Below are 23276 nucleotides of genomic sequence, written 5' to 3' on the forward strand. Positions count from 1 at the left end.
ACTAAAAACCTAAATATACAATATGTGCACTATATCTATTAGACATTTCCACCCAAAAGCAGCAAAATTACTCTTTTCATTATCTCAGATTCTCAGATATCTCAGCCTTGCATACAAAAATAGAGTGCAAACAAGAGAACAAATATATAAGGGTTTAGCTTGTTCGTACACACCTCATCTATATAAATGTAAGATTTTGTGTCTGTTGGCGGCATCCATGCACTCCAACACTGAGTGTATACATACACGGTTTAATTTCTCAACAAATACTTACACAGCTGGTTCCTAAAAGTTTGTGTGTCCTCCTCGCTTTGTCTGTATAAAACATGATTTTAGTGACACGGCACAGGCCCATCTGGACTTAGTGATCCAGCTCCAAGCCTTAATTGCACCCTGGTGTCATGTTTTTCGTCTACTTATGCCACGGCCCCAAACACAATTCAATCCTTTTCCTGCAGAACAGATGAGAGCAAAGGAGTTGGTAATTACTTTTAAATTTCTAGAGTTAAGCAACCAGATATGTGGCAAAGTTGTACAGCCACTTTCTGCTTAATTCTGTTAATGAGGCTTCCTTTTGTTGACGTTCAACTCCCAGTTCATGGCTTTTTGCCTGATCAATATTAAATGTGTCAATGCAGTCTTTGGGAGCAAGTTATATTTACTTCAGCCAAAGACATTGCCCTTGGCTGATGTAGCCAAAGGCAATGTCTGCAAGAGACATCTTGTAGACATAAGGCCTATAAGAGACATCTTACCGAATTATTCATGCCAAAGGGATAATTTTTCTTACCCATTTAATACTGTTTAGAAAATATCTGCAGACTCAATGATCCATTTCTGGCCTCATAGATCAGTCCAAGCAAATCTATATGGATCCTCTTAGATTGTGTTATTTTTATAATTGGTAATATTTAAGTGTAATTCACAAAACGATTGCTATCATGTCAATTTTTCTAACTTGTTGGATTATTTTAGAAACCAAATATAATCTGAGTCAATTAAGATCAGCTTGACAAGGACTTGCATGAGATTGTAACTGTATAATAAGTTTGAATAAAAGCACCCCACCTTCACTGTTTTACAGCATTATAATATACATGTATTTATTTAACATTACAAAGCAGTATGAGTATTAATTTTCTTTCAGTCATCTGACTGGTAGAATACATCAACAGGTGGGGGTGGGGCTACACTGAGCTACTGCCTGGTCTGTTCTGCTGAAGAAAACCAGCCCATGCCTGCTTTGAAGCGGGCAGGAATCAGAAGATCAGACAGACTATCTTATCAAAATGTGCCATCGCTCTTATTTCCTACTTGTGGTTAATGGTAGTCTGTCAGTTGAGAGTCAAGAGATCTATTGATGTTTGAGCCAAAAGGACAAATGGGCATTTTGCTCTGAAGAAGTATGCAAAAAAGTTAAGGCCATAATTCTTTTCTGCCTTCACAGTTCCTTTAAACTCGTGTAAGTGTCAAAACAGTTCGACCACATCCAAATCATTTTGGCACCTGCACCAATATAAAAGGGGGCTCTTTTTGCACCGCCGATGATCCTCTTTGATCAAAAACTCTTTAAAATAGAACGATATTGACTACATTTCTGGGGGAGAGCTGTCAGCCACCTCTAGAGAGGTGGCAAAAGCTTGGCTGGAAAGGGGATTTTCCACCCTTCCTTCCTATCTCTTTTCATTTTCCTCATTTCATTTCTGTATCAAACTGACATTGGAATGTTATTCAACCTGCACAACAGCCCATCAGGAGCGTGTGTTTGAGAGGGGGCTACCATTAAAGCAAACTTTGAAACTCTATCCTACCCTTGCACAATCCCTCTGAAAGCCCAACTTCCAAGTTAAGCCAGCCAAGAAAAGTAGTTTATTTCTTTTCTTGTGTGCCATGCCAAACTCTTTCCTTTTGACTTGGACCACAAGCAAAGAGGGGTCTCTGAGACTCTCTGTGTTTCTGGCACAGAATTCATCGACCAGTTGGTTTCATCTCAGGGGGGGAAGTCTGGACTGGGGAGGGGGATTCTGCATTGACACATAACCAATACACAGCTGACGTCTTAAAGGAGCTGGTATAATAACATCATTTTTTCAAAACATTTCAGGTACATCTTATATTTGTTACTCAGAACAGCCATCTAGAAGGGTGGAAAAATAATGATCACCTTGTCCACAACATTGATTCGGTGACAAATTTCTGAGTGGGTATTGTTAGACAACTCTTGGAAAGGCTTGGCATACAAATCACTGCATGAAAACTGCCTCAGAGCTAGCACAATTATAGCCGTCTGATTAACAGATTAACTTAGAACTCCCAGAACACGAGCTGCCTTTCCTCTGAAAATCTGGTGTTTCAGAAAGTCATCAAGCTTGATGTATGCTTTCAAAGTATTGTAACTAGGACAACATTGAGGGTTAAACAAAAAAACATTTTTTGCACAAATACAGATCTAAAAAAAAAGTCACAAATCCCTAAAGGGTTTTTTATTAAACGTTTAGACATATCTCAGCTGCAGTAGATTATTCTCCTGTTTTCTTTATTTACTGTATTAAAAAAATCTGTTGGTCCCTGAGGCAGATGTTTTGTAGAATAGAATTGCAGAAATGACTTTGTTTCTTTCATCTGAAAAATAGAAAGTGCTTAACTTCACAACCCTGTAGACTGTGCTCATGCTTGGTAAGATTGTGTTTCTACCACAGTTTTTCCTTTCACTCAACTTTTCATTATTATTCTTGGAGAAAGCATTCTGTGAATGGCCACCTTATTTAGTGACTTTTTGTGGCTTGCCCTTCTTGTGACTAGTCAGTGAAGGGCCATCAATCTCGAAACTGTCATAGTGGTTAATGAAAGCTTTTTAATTATTTCTCCATTAGGTATTACTCAGATTTTTGAAGATTTGAATCAATATCATGTACTGCATGAGGACAAAAATGCAAGACAACTGCAGCAGAAATAGAAAAATAGACCCAAATCTGTCTCTGCTAGTACTCTGCTGAAACCTGCCTTTCATTGTTTTAACAAATCAAAGTCTCTTAGCTTTACTAGAGACTGATTTTGACATCCTGTGCTGCTGTGTTCCTGTTTACTGTTTTCCAAAGAGAAGAGAAGAGAAAGCCTACGAGCATGAATCGCAATCATTTCTGCTCCAATCGCTGCTGCTGTCTTATCTGCATAAGCGCAGGACTGACTCTGACACTGCATGCTGCCCAAAGCTGAATCAGCCATCAGTCCAAGCACATAGGCCCGTGTTTGTGGGCATGTGTGTATGTGTGCGTATATTCCCACGGCTAATGCAATTTCACGATATCAATAGGTGAACAAATTGGATGCTGAAAATGAGATGGGAGGCCGTAATTAAACTACTTCCAAATGAAAGAAAGAAAAAAATAATATAGTAAATCAGGTGCACCAAACTGACTCGATGGTTTTAAAATCTGATTTAGGCTGAAACAGCATCCATATGTTCAACCTCTTTGCCACTTCTCACATACTAGTCTATATGAAACAAGACTAAGTCAGCCCTGCTTCTCCATCAGTCATTTTCTTGTGTTCCTTGCTGTGTGTAAGGACCTGCAAAATTTAAATAATGGCAGGGATACAGTTTCATTCAGGGCAGGATCACAAGCGATGCATGCAAAACTTTCTCCGCAGACAACCTCTCGCATCCAGAAAGCTGTCACCACAGCGGAAAAGGTGCATATAGAGTAAAGTGACACAGAGAAACGTCTTCTGTTCGGTCTGACTCTTCAAATCATTATTCAGACTGAAGCGCACCTCCGTGAGCCAGGCTCGTATCCCTTGCACTAATGCTCACTGCGAATAAATCAGTAGATTTGATGGATTTCCTTTATGCTTCATCAGGACATTTTCTTCAACTATCAGCTAAATGCACGAATCAAACCATCTTAACATTTAAATTAATATGGAGTTAAAGTTTGTACCTGTACTTCTTTCAGATGTTAATTCCAGCCCATGCACTGGTTTACATCAGTGATGTGGGAGGTAATAAGAGGAAATGTTAAGACCGAGATGACCCAAGAGTACATTGTGGTAAAAAGATTCTGGGACCTGTTTTTTTTAAGATTATGTGAAATAAGGCTGTGGTCTGCTGGCTAAACATCTGTTGACTAAGTTGCAGCATTGCAAGAGGTCATGTGTCAATCATAAGAAATATGAGCTCAACAGCAGTGTGTTGCATATTTAATTTGCTCTGAAAATGATTGAAAAATATGTCTTACATAGAGCTTAATGAAAAATAAAACACATGGAAAAAACTCACAACAATCAAAAACTGTGAAAACAAGGAGGCCTCAGTCTGTTAAAACCTTTTGAGGTCGACGCCCGCCCTGTGGCGGGCATGACGTCATGTTTCTGTGTGTGTTTTTTGCTCCAATGTGATAATAAATTTTGTCAAAATGAAACAAACACTGTAAAATCACAAAGTTTAGGATGTTCTGAAAATAATGATACCAAACAAGGTAAGGTAAATAGTTTTTATGGTGAAAATATAAGGGTAAATTCAAAATTAGACCAAAACGGCCATTTAGACCCAAGACTCCAAAGGGTTAAATATATTAGCACTAAAATAATTTCACAGATTTAAGAGCATTTAAGACATTATTTTAAATATGATACCTATGATAACTTGCATTTAATTAACTGGATAACTAAAATTAAAATCATGTTAATACATTGATCAAAAATTAAAATAAATAAAGAAAACTGTCAATTATTCAGACATAATTTCAGTAAAATGTGTTCAACATAACAGGAAATCATATTTCAACGTGCATGCATAATTGGCATAATGCAGAGCAAGGACAGATTCCTAGACACATTTAGCAAAGGAACATGGAAAAATCTGTTCTTCAGGGAAATCTTTTTTTTATTATTTCTTTTGCATTTTTTTGAAAGTAACTCATGTTGTCACGTTGCCTATTTTTCGAGCACCATGTTTCTACAATGCAACACACACAAGGTGCACTTAGCAAAGTCAAAGTACGTCCCAGTTCATATGGAGTCCATGGATGTCGCACCCCATCAACAGCATGACCTGCACATAAAACACCATAGCGCTGTTATTAAGCCAGGGACTGACGATTGGCACGTGTTTCTTGCTTAAATTGAGTGTGAGCGTACATCTGTTCTCCTATAGAGTTTTTGCATAACAGGAAACGAGAGCTAACTGCAAACATCAATTCCAGACAAACATATTGACTAATGATGTCTGAGCGCTGAGCTGGAGCTACAAATGATGTTTTCCTGGAAGGAAAAGAACAAAAAGGAAAACAAAGTGCTGCTTAAATTTAAATTATGTGTTGAACAGTTTCTGAATGACTGAAAATAAAATTACTTAGAGCCTGCAGTTTTTTACAGGGTTCCTCTATTACGCATATGGCCAGTTATTTACCTGTTATTACTTTCTAATAGGGCAACATATCCTGGGTTGCGCTGTCAAACAGTGAGGAAAAAAATTAGATCATCTTACTAAATTAGCAGAAACAAGGTAGTGCAGATTGCAGCGGTGGTAAATTGTTTAAATATGCATCCAGTGGTGTGAAAGTTGGCCTTCCAACACGTTAATTATTAATACAAAGGGACCCTGTGCTTGTAGGAAAAAATGAAGCAGTTTAAATTAATGTGTGCGCCTTCAGAATGCCATATGGCCTTCATATCAACTTTCAGCAGTTGAGTCTGTAAACTGATGGACAAAGGGATAAACCCAAGCTGTCTGTGCTAGAATGAGAAAAGCTCATCAGAAACAATCCCTCCAGCTATCGCTTTCACAAAGTTTATTCTTCTTCTAAATATCTCGGCAAAGGTTACAAACCCCGGCTCGTCTCTTGCTTTGACAACATGAGGCATACAGCAGAGGCCAGTTATTGTTTGTCTAGAGAGGAAAAAAAGAAAAAAAAAGAACAACATCCAACATTTTTTCTTCAAAAGTTCTTCTACAAAACAATAAACGGTCAACACAAATAATGTGAGGAAAGTGATTAATATTCTGCAAGCTGAGGCCTGGATTCTCTGGAAGATTGCTCCGTTCAGGTTGGGAGTCAGTCTCCTGGACCCTGGCGTCTCGTCCATGAGTAGTAACAGAACAAAGCAGGAGATCCACAAAAAATCAGGACTTTATTTGTTGTGATACAGGCGGGCTTATCTGGTCTGATGGTTTAAAGAAGCACTTTTATGCATTTTCGAGTCACATAGTGGCATTTCATAGTATTAAGTTGTGATAAACACTCAGGACATAAAAAAAAATAACATAAAAGAAATTTGACTCCGCATCATAGTCATGTCTATAATTGTCCTTGGTCTCTTTAAGAAGCTCTCATCCTTTCCAATGCTCCCCTTTCAGCATGTCGTCACAACAATGATCCTCCATGATCCCATTTAAATATTTCTTCGAGCTGTTGGACTGAGAAGTGGTTTGTTTTCAGAACAAACATCACAAATAGGTCCATACAAAGAATTAACTCAAATCTCGGATAAACGGTAGACAATGGCTAGCTTGTTAGGTGAATAATATTCTAGAGCTGTTAATGCTAGCAGAACACGTCAGTCTTTCATGAAATAAGGTGGTACCAAGGCAAAAAAAAAAAGAAAGTTGCTGAATTTCACAACATATTTTGCATTTGTTATATTCTTTTCTTTAAGGATACCTAAGAATTTTCCCTCTGCTGTAACGTAATTAAGAAGTTCTATACTTTTGCCATCTCAGCAGCAGTTGTCATGCAAATAACATTCTCTGCTGGGATATTGATTGGTTGGACAGATGCAAACAGCAGGTTCCAATGGCGACACCATGTCTGCATGTAGAGAAAAGTAATATGAACTGATGAGTTTGGTCTGGTTCGAAACACAGCCCATATAATGCGTTTCTCTCCCTGAAATTAATGGTGAAACAGCATGCAGCAGATCATCAATCTAAAGTTTCTTTAACTCCATATTACTGGGTCCTTGAAAGTTGCATAGATGCCAGAACAAGTTTGAATGAAGCATTTTCTTATCATAGAAAAAATGCTTAGGATGTGGCTTTTCCTAAGCATTTATTATCTTATAAGAGACTTTTATAAAATAATAAACGTTTATGATTTATAAAAAGATTTAAAAAATTATACCAGATAGCAAAGAAAATATATGAAGTTCCAGATGTTGAAATGTTTTACAGACTAAAGTAAAGAGGAGAAAAGAGAAGCATTTTCATCTTAAATTCTGTACTGCACCAAAAACCAAAAATGAGATCAGGGAGTCAAAAGGCTTATAATTCAGTCTAACAATTAAATTCAGAGATCCCAAACAATGCCCACCAAACATTGTTATTTTGGAAATAAAAGGAAAGATACCAATTTTAAGTATTTTGTAAAAAAAAAAAAAAAGAAAAGAAAAACAAATAAGATCCACTAAAAGAACATCCACGATCCCCTGGCAAAGGAAGGCGGATTATGATGTACAAGCAATAGCTTGGTGAAATCCAAACCTTTGGACAGTGCGAAGGAAAATGATTTACAACTAGGATTACAGCGGAATGAAAGGATTGTAATTGTATGGACAGAAGAGGGGGGTGATTGTCACAGTAACTGCAGTTTATCTACATTGTCCTCTTCAGTAAAGTGAATATAGAGCATTTCCCCATAAAATATGAACTAAGAAGTTTTTTTATTCCCCTTCAGACAATCTTCTCCTGTGAGCAATATGCTGGAAATAGCGCCTAAGTCCACAATTGAGAGCCCTCCGGGACACATCCAGAGAAACTGTGGATCCGTTATCAAACACAGCTTATCTCCAAATACTTTATCTGAGAAGCTTGCTTCTTGAGGAAAAGAAATAAAAAACTCCCTTTCAATGTATTATTTATTTATTTTTTTTGCATTTTTCCATATACTGCAGACCCTTGCGGTGGGAGAGAGAGACTTTGGATCATGAATAAAATACACATTTTATGTGAGCTGGACATGGCAACCGCAATATGCTCTCTAAAGTCTGCGCCAGTTCAAAGTTTAGACAAAGACATAAATAAAGTTTTCTCTCCGCCCCTTTCGGGCCGTTTTATGTCCAGTCGGACGTGCGTCTATTTAGCTAAAAGCACAAGAAAAGTCGGGGGCCATTTTTCAAAAATTGATGATGGCCTCGCATAAATTATGCAAACTTTTGTCCTTGTGCCAAGCAGTGCATCTACTGAATAATAATTAAGAAAGGGACATGGGGGATGTGAGCATGCAGAATATGAACCACGTGCCGATGTGCCCCGTCTTCTATGCCCTGAGCAAAGCAAAGGAGAAGATCGTGGGGAACAAATGGAAACAAATTTGACAACAACTGACTGAACTCTTGGGTCCTCTCTCTCTGTTGACATTTTGTTCCTCTCAAACGAGCATCTGGAGTTTGGTAACTGATGATTGCTTGGTGGTTTCTTTAAACGGATCTGACATTTAGCTTTCACCCTTTTTATAAGTGAACGGCTTTGTAATGTGTCTCATGGCTTGGATAGACTTATTAATGTGCTCCTGATAGCTCTTAAAACAACAAAGTTAAATAGCAGCAGAACTACAGTAGTGCAAAAAAAAAAATCTGTTTGACCGTATCATCCAGGTTTAACATTTATAGAATACTTTGAAAAAAGGGAGGTGAAACAAACTTAATTATTTTTGAAACAAATACAGAACACTGGTGTCAAAATCTCTTATGTCACTTTACAAGGACATGATGTTGCAAAATCACACCGCTGGTGTGAACAAAGTGGCAGAAGGATAGCTGTAGGTGATTAGATATGTAAATGCAATTACTTTATTTGCTAATCTGCATGGTGTCCCCCTTTGGCAAGACAGAGGTGTCTAATTCCAGGTGAATCGGATCTCTTTTTGTACCAGAGGGCAGTGAGCTGTGGCTTCATTAGATACGCAGTTTCCTTTGCCTTGTTTTATGCACTCTAGAGTCTAATTGGAGAGAGATCTTAGGATTTAAATTGCTATAGCCTACTTAAGCTATAAGTGACATTAAGCTGAGTCAACAAGAATCCCATTTCCGGGACATTGTATTGATGCTGTAGTAGGTAACTTTCATGGAAAAAAAAATGTTTTACTATTTCTTTAAACTGTCACTTTGTCCTCAAAATATAGTATGAAACACATAATCTGTGAAAAAAACCCTGAGCTCCTCTGCCTTCACCCAGTAGAACTAGTACCATCTGCACAAATACACTGCTCTTGGTAAAAACAAAACAAACAAAAAAAAAGACAGACTAGGAAGAGGGTTTCAGCAATCTTGAGCTTATGTTGGGGTTAGAATGTGAGCAGCACCTACATAAGAATGATTGACACTGCTGAGACCTTCCATCTGATTGGTTACTTCTGACAAAATAACATATGTATTTCTGCAAAAATGTCACAAAAAAAATTCTATTTTTGCATCTTACATTTTATTGATAGACTTGACAAATAAAAACTCATGAAAATAATAATGAAATGAATGACTTAATAGCTTGGCCTAAAACCCTGGCTGGAAACAGACGTAAAAGATCACTCTGGCTTTGTTCAAAGAAATTACATTTTAGAATGGTGTTTTATTTATAAAAAAAACTACTACAGCAAATACCACAGTACAATGTACTAAAAATGTCACCACGCCCTTCTGTCATTGTTCCTAAAACAAAGCACCTTCAGTCAATAGCTTTCTTGCAATGCAAATGTCAGCAAGAAAATAAATAAGCATATTTCCCCAAAATATGGAATAATTTCTTTAGACTTTCAAAATGCATCTCTCGGAGGACTAATGTGCTTTTTCTGGACAAAGTCCCTCCTTGGCCGACTAATTGAAAACCAAATACGTTTCCACAAATAAATGAATACATTATTCTGCACTTTCAGTGAATAGCATTTTTTGACTTTCCTTTGTGTAATTCAACAGGCAATCTGTTTTATTGTGCAAAACAAGAGGAAAATAGATGATTGATTTATGAAAATTCCCTCCATCCAGATGACATTTGTCATATCAATAGCACATCTGATGAAAACAATAACCTGTTTTTCATGACTGGCAGAGCCCAATGGTAATAAGCACCACAAAGTAATGCCGCGCACAGGTAGTTTCATTATGTGAAAGAAGGGCTTTCACGGCATGCATTTAGATGTTAGAGGTCTGTAATTCAAAACCCAAATGCCAAGTCCTTATCCGCTAAACAAGATGTGATCACAAAGTAAAGACAGACTGACGTGCTTAAATATTCGCGCATAGAGAGTCCTGCACACATCTGCTCGTCAGTGAGCCTGTTGGAAACTGTCACATGCCTGGCAGGTTCTGTAACTTGGGCAGATGGCGCACCGCAATTAGGCCCGCCAAATCTTTCAATCAATTTTCTGTAGGCCACATGAAGAATGAGGACGTAGCTTGGCTGATTCTTTTACGCCAATGTGTCCACTTCCTCCCAACATTCTGAAAAAATATTTTGCTCTTCCTGAAAATAGCTGTTGCATCCTCATAATCCCAGTAGTTTTATTGTTTCCCTCATTTTTTAACGAGCTACAGTACAATACCCTTTTTTGTTTGTTTGTTCAGTTTTATTTTATCCGTCACTTTTTGTGCTGTTGAGAATCTCACCACACCCTGTTTTTCTTCTTCTTTCCCTCACTGTTGGCTCTTTTAACCGCTGGTCTGAATGCAACACTGTACACAACTGGAGATAATAGCCAAGCACAAGTGTTTCATTCGCACCCAATTACTGTGAAAGGGATTTTTCATGCCAGAAATTCGCAGAGGAGGACAATAAGGGTGTCAGGGAGGAACAAGATATCCCTGGCGTTTTACATTCTGTCCCACGTTCCCCACACAAAGAGAGATGAAAGGCGATCTGGTGTATCCAACACCGGTGAGGGCCATTAGCCAGAGCCGTTTAAATAAGGATGACTCTAACTGAGGTGCTAACAGGGACTGGAAACATCTGCTGCTCGAGCTGGGTCCTCGTTGGCCCTGAGGATTCTGCCTTTGATCAGCGGCCCCTCGCAACCACCTTCCTACAACAGCTTTGATAAAACAGCTTCTTGAGCACTAACAGCGAATGTGACTAAAATAAGGATGGATGGAACGCAAACGTCAAAATAGGCTAAGGGATCAGATTCTGAGTTATGCCGTAGAAACTATATTTATTGAACATGACCACTCGTGTTACAACAACAAGCTTGAATGCAATTTTACATAGGTTTTATGTAATTCACCAATGTAAAGACATGCATATTTGTGAGGGATACAGTCTGTATTTTTCTTTTTTTTCTTATTTTTCACACAAACAATCTAAAATGCCTGCATTTCTAGTCAAAATTTTTTACCCTGATATCACCTATGAAAATTCAGATTAACCTACTGTGTCAAGTCCCAGAACATGTGTAATTTAATCAATCAAATTAATCAAATTTTATTTGTATAGCACATTTCAGCAGCAAGGCATTTCAAAGTGCTTTACATACACAAAAACACAAAGTCATGCAACATAGAATCAACAGTCAAAACATTACATTAAGCCAAGTGCCATCATTAAATTCGTAATTGATTACGTTTCAACTGCAACTCTAAACAGGAGGGTTTTTAGTCGAGATTTAAAGGAAGTCAGTGTTTCAGCTGTTTTACAGTTTTCTGGAAGTTTGTTCCAGATTTGGGGTGCATGGAAGCTGAATGCTGCTTCTCCTCGTTCTGGTTCTGGGGGTGCAGAGCAGAACCAGAACATGAAGACAGTCAGACTTTGTGACTGGTTCAGGTTAGAATCCATCACTACTCCCAGGTTTCAGGGAGTAATGAGTAGTTAATCTCAACATGAATTCACAAACACTGATCAACACATGCCCCTTAACCTTGATAACCCTAAATAAAGTTCATTGCAACTAATTGCCCTTAAATCACTTGATAAGTGAAAGTCAAGGTATCTCAGTATACCTTTACATTTAGATGAGATTTATACATCTCAGTATAAATCCAGTGTTCTGTGAAGGCAAAACCTTCATGACCAAGGAATGCACAAAAAGATCATCAACAACAAACAGCTTCATTCTAGCCATTAGGTAAACTTAAGCTCCACCTCTTCCTTTTTTCTTTTTACACCAAAGCATCATGGGACATGTAGTCTTCTAATGTGAATATGATGCACAAATTTATATGTACTCTGTTATTAGAAAATAAGCATATAAAGTTAACAGCCCTGAATAAGCTCATTCATATAATGTTTAACTCTAAAATACTAAACCAAATATATACACAAATAAATCTAATTTACAATTCTTTAATAAAGACGTGTAAATATGTATAATGTCATGCGTAATATTGGGCAGGATTTAATAAGCTTTGTCTTTCTTACTCTTTTTGGAACTGGATATGAAAGTTTTGTTTTTCTATGTTTTGTTATTGTTGTGACCATTTTTTAATGTTCTCTTCATTGTTTTATTTATTTATCTATTTGCTGACATTTTACTTGCAGAAGTAAATCAAAGATTTAATTTTATTTCAGAGTTGCAACACAAAATGTTAAAATCGCACATTTTCCTGAACCACAGGTTCAGGTATCATGCTTTGCCAATTGTTTTTATCAGCATATTCATATGTTAGAATACTCCATTCAAAGTCCAGACTTAAATACAAATAAAAATCTGTGCCAAAGCTTGAAAATTCCTGTTTACACTTTTCATCCAGTCTCAGATTTGGATATTTTAAATAAAAAATAAGCAACATTTTCTCCATGTGGAAAACGTTATAGCATAAGCAAGGCACTTCAAATGCATAGATCTAATCATAAGAATAAAGTATCATAAAAGAACTCTTAGTGGTTGGAGAATTAAACCAAAAGTTATTGAAGAACTTTCTTTCACGTAAATGGGGGTTCTTGGGGTGGGTGACATATCGCCATTTCCAGCAGGAAAAAGCCAAACACCTCACTCAAGCGTGGGCCAGATGCCACCTTTGGACTGCCAATCCCGCTGTTGTATTTCCCCCACCTGTGACGGGAAGATGATTCACTAGGTCTGCCAGACTGCGTCTCGGGACGGTGTGCGCTGGGGCGTGCTCGCTGCCAGCAAAGACAGAAGGAGGAGGGAAGAGGAAGGGTGGGGGGTGGGGGGGTTGGAGACCACCTTATCTTCGCAAAAGCACTGTGACCTGCAAAAAGAAGTCAGTAAAATAATGCGGCCTTCCAGCAGATGTATCATACTCTGCCTACTCTGTGTGTAACAATTTACCAATTCGAATCAAGGCATCGGGCCAAATGATTATGATACGGCAGACGGGAGTAGATCTGGGTTTTATACAAAGGGAGAATGAAATAAAATCACAATCAAGCCCGCATGAGCACGCCAGCTGCACCGGGAAAGCAATCTAAAAATTATAGGTTAAATTACATTTTCTTCTTTAAATACGCCATGTATATATAATCCTTTTTTTTACAAAGAAAAGATGTGTATATTTAACCATAAAACCCACACTCCACCAGTGCTGTATTCCTCTCTGAATGCACAAACAGAGCTGAGACAGCTTTGTTTCGCCGACACAAACAGAGTACTAGCTATAACAAGCCGAGGCAGGTATGACTAGAAATTTACAGTCAAGCACACTCAAAAGATCCCAAAAAACATCAATAACTCAGTGTATTTCTGCAGAAAATAACTTTTTTTCCTAACTCTTCTATCACTCCCAGTCTCACTTTTCTTATTCAACTTGCCTATATTTCACAGGGGAATGGTGCAACAAGGTGATAAAAAAAAACAAAAACATTTTTTATTGCATACACCAAACAGAATGGAACATTGCAGTTAGGTTTCCAAGAGGCAAGTGCATGGACATGTCAACGCATTTAAGCAAAGGATAAAGAAACATCCAATTCTGAAAGAATGAGGAGAAGTATGGATTTGTATTTCACATGAGATTATCTCGATTCTCTAATCACAAAAGCCAGTGAAACAGGACTTGAAACGGTTCAAGACACACTGATTGTACTCTTTCAGGAGGACTTGAAATAGAAAAAAAAAAAACTTAGACTACCATTTCAAAGGCCACCAGAGTTCAAAAGTCCCAATGCAATGCACAGGCTACTCACTGTTTCCAGGTGTTCATTATTCTAACCGGGAATAACGCCCTGAGGGTCATGCCATTTTGTAATTCCTAATTAACTGTTCAGGACAGAGATCGTGGCCACAGGTGACCTTGACAACGAGAAAGAGCCCAACTGATGCCTGGGGGCGCTGCTCTTACTCGTGTTTTTAACTGCACTTTTTCTGCTCTTAGACTAAAATAAATTAGTGCACAACTATAATGCAACAATAAGGCAACAATAATGCAAACTATTCAAAACTGTTTTTTGTGAATAAAGTCTAAATCTTGTGGGCAAACATTCATATTCAGACCCCTTTACAACGATATCTCCAAATAAAATAAAGTTCAACCATCTACTCTAACAGGCTACCAAATTGTGCCATTCTCTTCCTATTTTACCAAACGGTAAAATAAAAAAATGAGGGCATAACTACAAACTTACTGAGACAGTGTTCCACATAATTTGACAGGATAAGCCAAGAGAAGCAGCCAATAAGTCTGTTTAAACTCTACAGGATCTGGAGATCCACACCTCAGGTAGGAGAATTTGTTAAGGGGACAACTATTAATTTTGAACTCCACAAATCTGGTACCAGCAAGTACAGTCCTGTTTGCAGTTTGACAGAGGTGTGTATTGTACAGGACAAGTAGCTTCACTGAGTAATAAACCAAACTGTGAAACATGGTAGTAGAAACATCATACTTTGGGGGGTTATTTTCTACAGAAATGGCAGGGAAGCTAATCAGAGTTTATTGACAGATGGTTGGAGCCGGATACAGGGCGGTCATGAAAGACTTCAGACAGGGATGGGGGTCAAACTTAGGGTCTAGCCAAAGCTCAGGCCAAAACCAGTTGACGAATGTAGGACATCTTGTAAACTGATGCCCATAGGTGAGCTCCATCAAATCTGACTCACCATAAGCTAATTTGCAAATAAAAACTGCCAAACATCTCAGTTTCTAGATGTGTCCTGCTGGTAGAGACAAATTCAAAGTTGGTTGACTTGTTTGAGCAGGATGAAGGAAAACATCCAGACTTGATTGTAACCACAGTTAAAAAGGTATCCATAGGAATCTGTTTGCTTTTCAGATGCCATTTGTCAACAATGAGCAAAGAAGGGGGCAAATAATTCCTGACTTTATTGCTAATCTCATCTAAAGCCACATACCTGTCTGTGGAGTGTTTTTACAACCATCTCTGTGATTAGTCTTGTGTACACTTGCAGCTCACATACGTACTGGGGCATTACAAGCCCTCATTGAATACAAAAGAGGCGATGGTGACTGAATGTCTGTGTTTGCTCACGAGAGATCAGCCTGCCGACCACATTGCAACACGGGCCCACCTGCAGTCTGGGAAATAGCTTTCTGATGGGTGGGAATTAGAGGATACCAAGGAAAGAACAAGACAGATGCGAGTATCCCGGCCCAATATGCGACTTATCAGTGAGCTTGTGTTTCACAAAGGGAGCAGATAAGCTAATACGGCCTGGCACAACGACGGAATGGAGAAAGGAAGAGAAATTAGACTGGTGGGTCATGAGAGGTGGGGGCATGTGCAAGGAAAACATACCCAGGTCAGGATCTACAGCAGAGCGGTCAGTTACAACAGAGCTCGGATGCTTTGAATCGACACAGAACAGTTAACCATTGACTAAAGCGACTCAAAACACGGGCTCTATGTCTTTCATGGTTATTCTATTCCAGAGACAAGGAGCACGAAGCAGAAAGCCATTATTAAGGCCTCTACCTGCCCTGGGCAGTGAATGCAACACTAATCAATGAGAAAGAGCAGCATTGTGGTCTGGCTTACAGGGAAGGTGGTATTACCTCAGTGTGTTCATGTGTGAATGAGATTATCCTTTTAGCATGGCGATCTTGAGAGTAAAAGAAAAGCAATATGTTATAATCATTTACCCGTGTCGGTGAGAGAAGGACAAAAATAATTCAGTGACCAATGAATTTCACATTATGTTACTGGTTCTTGGAATAATAATCAACCTTTTTAACGTTGACCATATGTCAGACCTAACTTCTTAGGTTAACGGTTTATAACATTTTAGAGAAACACTTTTTATGTCAGCAGTGTTTATTTAAAGTCAAACAATGTGAAATCTCTGTTACAGTGTATCTTATTGTATAAAAATAACAGAATTTGTTACCGTAACCTTGGACTTTGGGAAAGAGTGGCAAAAAAGTAGTCGTTTGGAGTTTCCCACAAACAATGCAAGGGGCACACAGTCATGACAAAACTGTGTTATTAGAATACTGATGAGAAAATTGAGCATAAAATCTGATTTATTTCGATAGAGATAAGGCAGATGTTTTAATTTAGTTGTGATGGTTCAGAGAAAAAAAACCGAACACAAAATAATGGATAAAATCCAAATTGTGGCACTGGTTCTTAGCACAAATATTTACTTTCTTTAGTGTTGATAAGTTTGGCTTAACTTCTGGAGTGAATCTGATGTCTACAAAGTTGCCATTTGTATTTGCTTGATACATTTCTATAAAAACTGATATGGTTGCCAGCAGTTTTTTTTGGATTGATTGATTGAATAACCTGTGTATTTTATTTAAAAAATGTACAGGTAATTATTGGAAGTCGTAATAAGGTTTGAATGGCTCAGCTAGACTCTCGACTTGAACCTAAAAGAAATTTTGTAGAGAAAGTTAAAGATTAGGGTGATGATAAAGAGGAATTGAAGCTCATCCCCAAAGACATATATTGTATAAATCAGTGGAAAATGTTGAGGTGCAATTCTCAAAAGTCTTTGTTTTCTGTAGTAATGACTTTTTAACATCATTTTAAGCTATTCTTGAATAATTTTTCTTTTTTTAAATTCATTTATTTATTTTTTATTTATCTGTCTTTGTATCTCATTTCCAATCAGAAATCTACTTCTTGGTTGAATTTTACATTTAAAACAAAAGAGAAAACAAGAAATTATTAGTTTCTTCTTTGGAGGAAAAGTACTTGTTTGTTTGCTCTGATGGCCTTCTTAGTAGCAGGTCTTCAGCGGGAAAGTTTGAAGTCTGCTGAAGAAGTGAAGGATTCTGCAGATGCTTAACCCCAACTAGAAAATTGCTGTTGTCTGGCAGTCTTCTATAAAAGTAGAAAACCAACCTGACCGGATATAATGGAGTTTTTGTGGTTCACTGAGATGAGGGGGAAATAGAAAAAAAAAAATATTTCCTGAGCTACAGTACATAGGCACGTTCAGCTTGGTTCTTCAGCTGTAAAGTGTGCAACCTCAAAACAATATTAAAATTTTAAATATGTGAAACTCCCCCCAGTAATTAAACAACAACACTAGTCTGTTGAGTCAGATGGTAATCCCATATTAAACCATTTTTATATCTACCAGGTTTATAGGGAGTACAATATTACCATTATCTGTTACTATACGTATTTAATACGAAAAAAAAACTACAATTTACAGCACAAAAAAATAAGAAAACTGAATTGCCTTCGAAATAGGCGACTGTCCACCCAGTGGATACATACTTGGACTGCGCTAAAACAATATTTTTCCAGCAGTTCTTCCTCACTGTTCCTGTGTCACATCGGCATTTATCACTGTTTAGTGAGTGGAGAAAAAAAAACATTGAGTAAGCACTTCACAATAAGCCATAAGTGATAAAATTGAACTTCAGTTGTCAAGTGACTCAATTTCATCCTCGTGTATATTACACAATTATTCACAGCGGCAGGAAACAAATCCCATGGACTTGATTCCCATTTAATTATTGTACTTAAAAATTCTCCTGCGCTTCTTTTCTCCTAACCACAGGCACACGTGGAAAAAGAGAAGAAACATGAATCATTGAAAACTTCACTTGTTTGCCTGTCAGTTTTTACTCACAAGAATGAAACTTCTGACCTTGACTTAAAAGCAAGAAAAATGGACCACACAACAGTGTTTCATTGAGACGAGGAAAACAGTGACCTAAAAACAGTTGGACAATGGAGTTCTGTTCATTTTGAGGGCTCACATTAACTGTTAAGTGAAGAAATGTTGACAAAGCAGTGGGAGACAGTAAAACGGCTGAAGAAAAGGCCAATGGAGAGTTTCCATGAGCAAACAAAACACTCCATATTTCTTTAAAAGACAAAGTGTTAAGTTAGGCTACTCTGCACACTGTCAATAGAAGCGTTTATCATCAGGCCAGCCACAGTCTATATATTGATTAAACCATCCATCACTTAAACTCTACAAGACATTATTTCTAATTAAAAACTAAGTCATAAATTTTGGCCTTTATTGCCAGGCTGGGGCTGTAAATAAAATCCAATGGAGGCCAGAAACAGATTGCAGGCCCCATCCATGGGTTAGAGCCACCGTAAAAAAATAAGAAAAAAACGAAAGACACACGAGTGCGATGGCACCTTTGGGATCCTGGAACGTAGCCTGTGAGGCTGACAGGAGGGAGGTGCTCGACTCTGTTCCGGCTAAACAGATGCAAATCAATAATTTCTTCGCTGGTGTTTTTATAGGACAGTTGCCTTCAAAGGCGCCAAGGAGCCGGCTATATGCATACGAAGAACAAATATGTAAATTACATTTTCATAAACCACATGGGAATATTTAAAGAGACGGGCACTCCGTGTACTTGAAAATGATGTATAATCATAGGGAGTCGTGAAAGTGTATGAACCGAGCCTCTGTTTCATCCATTTTCCTCGGCTAAATTAGCAGCCATGAAAACAATATTTCCTTATTCCCGCAGACGAGCAGGTCATTAGCACAGCAACGCTTTGCAGCTAAAGATCTGATGTCAGACAGGTAAATGGCCAAAAAAAAAAAAGAAACTCCACATATTTGAGTCAAAGCAGAGGACACTCTTCAAGTTTGACAACTTCTGATTGCCTCAGCATGAGTGCTGGTTGTCAGAAGGTGAACTCTCCTGTCAGCCAGCTGAGAGTGGCAGAGTGTTGGTTATTTTTTGACAGGCACACAAGGATGTCTGATTTCACAGGTACCAGTTGAAGGAAGGGTAAGAAAATGAAGGAGAGGCATGCCTGGTGATTCACACACTTCCATTTTCACTAAGGGAAGTGTGTACAATCAGTGTTCATTTGCATCCTTTTTTTTCCCCTTGTAGCCATCCTAGCAGGAGTAGCGCCGGCCCCACATGTGCTCCCAGGCTGTGATTCGATGACAAGGTGAGACATTCATGTTTCATAAGTGAATCATCATTCTGGTCTCAAGTCTTCTGCAGCCTGAAAAATAATTTTTTTGTGGGGGTTTTAGAGTAATTGGGGCTTGGAACAAATACTTTTATTATATAATACATTAAAGTGTATAGTTAAAACATGACAAGAAGTGGAAAAGTTCAAGGAGTACTGTATGGACGACTTCGCCTGGCTCCCTATAGTTGGTATCCATTTTTTCTTCCTTAGTCCCACATGAACTGTCTGACTCCGACTTGATGATTGAGTAGGAAAAGCTGGGGATTCATACTTGGCTAACTTATACCGAGGCGCAATTCTCGCCAAAAGACCAATAGGTGGCCCTGGTGTTAGCGAAAGACAAAATGGGAGAATCACCCTCTGGGGAAGAAGCAAGAACTAATGATTGAGCTAAAAAGAACAAGATGGAGCGATCCTCTATTAAAAGCCCAGGCATAATCTCTTCTCTTTTTCTCACTGCTTCGTCTTTCCTTAATATCCAAGGAGATCTTGGCTCCTACGTAAAGCCGGTTGCCTGTGCACATCAAACAGAGCTGATAAGACCTCAACACCTTACTGAGGCTTAGGCTTTTGGGTCAGGTGCAGTGAAGGTTTAAGGGGAACTTGAACGACAAATTTCCAAATGAGGAATAGCAATGGCAAGTTAGACAAAATGTTCTTTAATTTGATATTTGAGCTGCTGTTTTTAGGTAGTTTCCACTTATGCTATATCCCAGAAGTCCAAATTAAAACATCACTCTTCCTTTGGATTTTTGTTAATCTCAGATAGTTTCCAAATAGCCCATAAAAATCCAATCAGTGCCTGAATGACTTTTCAAAGAAGAAAAGTATTCTCCTGATCTCAGCAAGGTAGGAAAGAGAGTAATAGATTTTAAAAAATATAGAATAATTGGAGATAAGTTGACAGAAAATGGAGGGGGGAAAAACATTCAGCTGCACTGTGAGTTTACTGTCAAATGTGTTATTTCATTAAGACACCAAAACTGTCAGGTGTATAGCCAGGCACATGCCAAAGAAGCTTGCACTAACCTCTTCCCATACAGAAATAGCTCCATCTAAATTTACCATTCTCTGTCAAACCTTGGGGCTCTTACCTCTACCAATCAAAACGAATGTAACACTCACCTGCACAGACTCGATCAGGAGGTTGGGGTGCCACAAGAAGGAAGTAACAATGTGGATTTCTGTGTAAAGGTGATAGATTAGGAAGGAGGAAAAGAAAAACTGAGTTGTTATAAGAAATGTGTTATTTTCTTAAATCACACTTCTGTACCAACAGTAGACAGAGCATTAATCTTTCCAGGGTACTTTTTAAGGCATTTAATTGTTTAAACCCTGGTAAAGTTTAATGATTAAAATTTTGGATGTAATTGTTATTTTATCTGTGAATCTAACACATTACTTAGGTTTTACCTTCTCGAATTTGAACATTGTAGAACTGGTCTTGGCTCTTATAATGCACACTTAATTTGAACAAGATAAGATTTTTGTCTGGGACTAAGTAGAACCCATATAGCCAAATCCAGATAAACACAAGTAAAAGGAAATAATAAAATACATAAATAAACGCAAAGAATACTTGCGTCAGAAATTTACACCTCTCCAGACTGAAGACAAAGGTTTGTAGTACATTAAAATATAAACTCCCAACAAGAGTATTTTGTACTAATCTCAGCCCTTCTGCCTGCATGAAAAATTTTGTAAACACCTTAACTTTCTTAAAATGTTCTAGGGATGGATGGTTCATCATTTAGTTCAGCATGTGTCAATTATTAAACTGATACTTGGAGAAATTGAAGTCAAACAAAACCTCAAATCTACTAGCTTGCTCCTTAGTCACAGGCAAACCCTGAGGATTCACAGTGAAACAAAGACTTAAGTAATTGTAAAAGTCCCCAGAGTCTGGATTTGTTGCCATGGTGCATCTTTATGCCATTTTTTAAGTGACCGCAACAGGCCCAGCCATCTGCTCATTGGCACCATAGGTACTGGACTCAAGTCAATGTGCATGCCTTAACAGTCTGCTGCTATTAAGATCCTATCCAACAAACTGTTATCGACTCTGTTTTAGTTGAAAAGAACATAATAGCAGATGTTAAGAGCTCTATGGTAATTCACCAAATACGTATCCATCTATTGTCTTCAGGATAAGATCGGGGTTAAAGAGCCAAGAAGGAATCCCTCTTCCAAGGACTAACTCTCTCAAACTCATTCGGGGGGATACTAAGGCTTTCTGAGACTAAAAGGAATATAGTCTCTAACTATATATATTGGTTCCGGTCTTTCTTCACCATACTTGTGTTGATACTTTATTGTTTGTCTTCCCTATATTCAGTCAGTGTTCACTGTATCCTAGGAACATTCTATAAGAGGAGTTGTCTTCACAATTACCTCTACCAGTTTTTCCTACTGCTCCTAAATCAACCTTACAGACAAAGCTAGACTCACTACTTCACAGACCCCACCCAAGTTAATGTGATAATCAATGCTTTCCACTTCACTAAGCAATATTCATAATGATATGGCTGAGGGGTTACTTCCTCCAAACTCTTAATTTTCTAATTAACTCAAGATAAATTATTGATCTGCAGCGCTAAAATGCAGCTAAACCCACTGAGCTCCCATCTTTTAATAAATTCAGTGAAATGCAAAGCTGAAAAATTAATGATTGCATACACACACGTACACAAAAAAAACAAAAGTCACACTTTTGTCTCTAACGCAGTGCACAATCCTCAATATGCAAGATTCCTACAAATATCTTATGCAAAAAGTACGAAATTCGCAGAGTTTTCAGTCCAGTATGCTCAGTTTAAAACATAAAACCAAAGTCCTCCATGAACGAACATATGTATATGTTGGGTCTGGGTAAAGAAGAACGGCACAAGAAGTTCAGGCAGGAAGAAAGGAGAAAGAGAGGAAGGACACAAAGAAGAAAGAAATGAATTATGAAAGGGTGTTAAAAAAAAGGATTAAATGAAAGAAAGAGAGGAAAGACAAAGAGAGGAAGATAAGAACACAGGATGGACACAACAAAGAGAGACAGGACAAAGGGTAAAGGGAAGGTCACGAGGTAAAAAGAAAGGACAAGAAGAGAAATTAAGGACAAGAAGAAAAAACACAAGAAAGGAAGGAAAGGGAAAAAAGGAAGGGCACAAGATAGGTGGTAAGAAAGACTAAAAAATAAAGAACACGAGGAAAGGAAGGAAATGAGGAAAGGGCAACAGACTGCAGATGGAAGAACACAAGTCACAAGAAATTAAAGGAGGTAAGACGCCAGAAAAAAGGGACACAAAAAAGGCATGATAAAGGAAGAACACACCATTTAGATAGATATTAGTTCAGTGATTGAGGTCTTCAAATGTTTTTCTATACTTCCTTCTGTTTTCCACACGTGAAAAAGTGTCAAATCAAACTCCACAGCTTCACAGGCTTTTTTCAGACTGAGTAGGAACTACATAGTGTGCACAAATTTAAATGCACACTTGTGATGCTAACTGAGCATGACCAAAACACAGATATTAATATTGCATCTCTGCTAAAAAGGTTAAACAGAGAGACAAAAGCAACAATGTAAATAATTAAGGTTACAGATGCTGGGGTTTCTGGCCCCACTGATAGTTGAGAATTTCTGATGGGTTGCTGGGAACATCCAGCCTCTGTTTTCTCGAAATAAAAGGAAATAAAATTTGCTTGTGGATAAAATCAATATCAATCCGACAATTTGGCAAATGTTGCACACAATTGCTCAGATAAAATTACATGCGGCCGCAAGACTGTTCTCACATCATTCTCAACCGGTTATTGGAGAAAATGACAACACCGACGTTTGGGCAAATATACTTTTAGCAGGTCACCGTTGTCAAGACAGCAGCACTCTTTGCAGAGGCTCCACATTATGTCATTAGCAGCCAGACAAACAACATAAAGCAATGTGTGCCATTTAAAGTAATTTGGTCATTTAGAGGGTTTCTGCGCTTTGCCTGGTATCTCTGAAACCAGGGCTGCTTCCAGGGCA

At 38.1% G+C, this 23276-nt stretch overlaps 1 protein-coding gene across 17 annotated transcripts in view; it reads right to left on the reverse strand.

Annotated features, from left to right (window-relative positions):
• Nucleotides 1–23276, reverse strand: part of LOC102238135 (adhesion G protein-coupled receptor L3-like) — a 275239-nt gene that overhangs the window by 210963 nt on the left and 41000 nt on the right. Inside the window, exon 1 of one of the 17 annotated variants that reach the window (XM_023346003.1) lies at nucleotides 12975–12994. The exons of the other annotated variants lie outside the window; for them this stretch is intronic. The gene's annotated coding sequence lies outside the window, so the exon portion shown is untranslated. Of the gene's footprint in view, nucleotides 1–12974; nucleotides 12995–23276 lie in introns of those variants that run through there. 17 annotated transcript variants of the gene reach the window in all.

This window comes from Xiphophorus maculatus, chromosome 14 (assembly GCF_002775205.1).
Source record: "Xiphophorus maculatus strain JP 163 A chromosome 14, X_maculatus-5.0-male, whole genome shotgun sequence".
Lineage (NCBI taxonomy): Eukaryota > Metazoa > Chordata > Actinopteri > Cyprinodontiformes > Poeciliidae > Xiphophorus > Xiphophorus maculatus.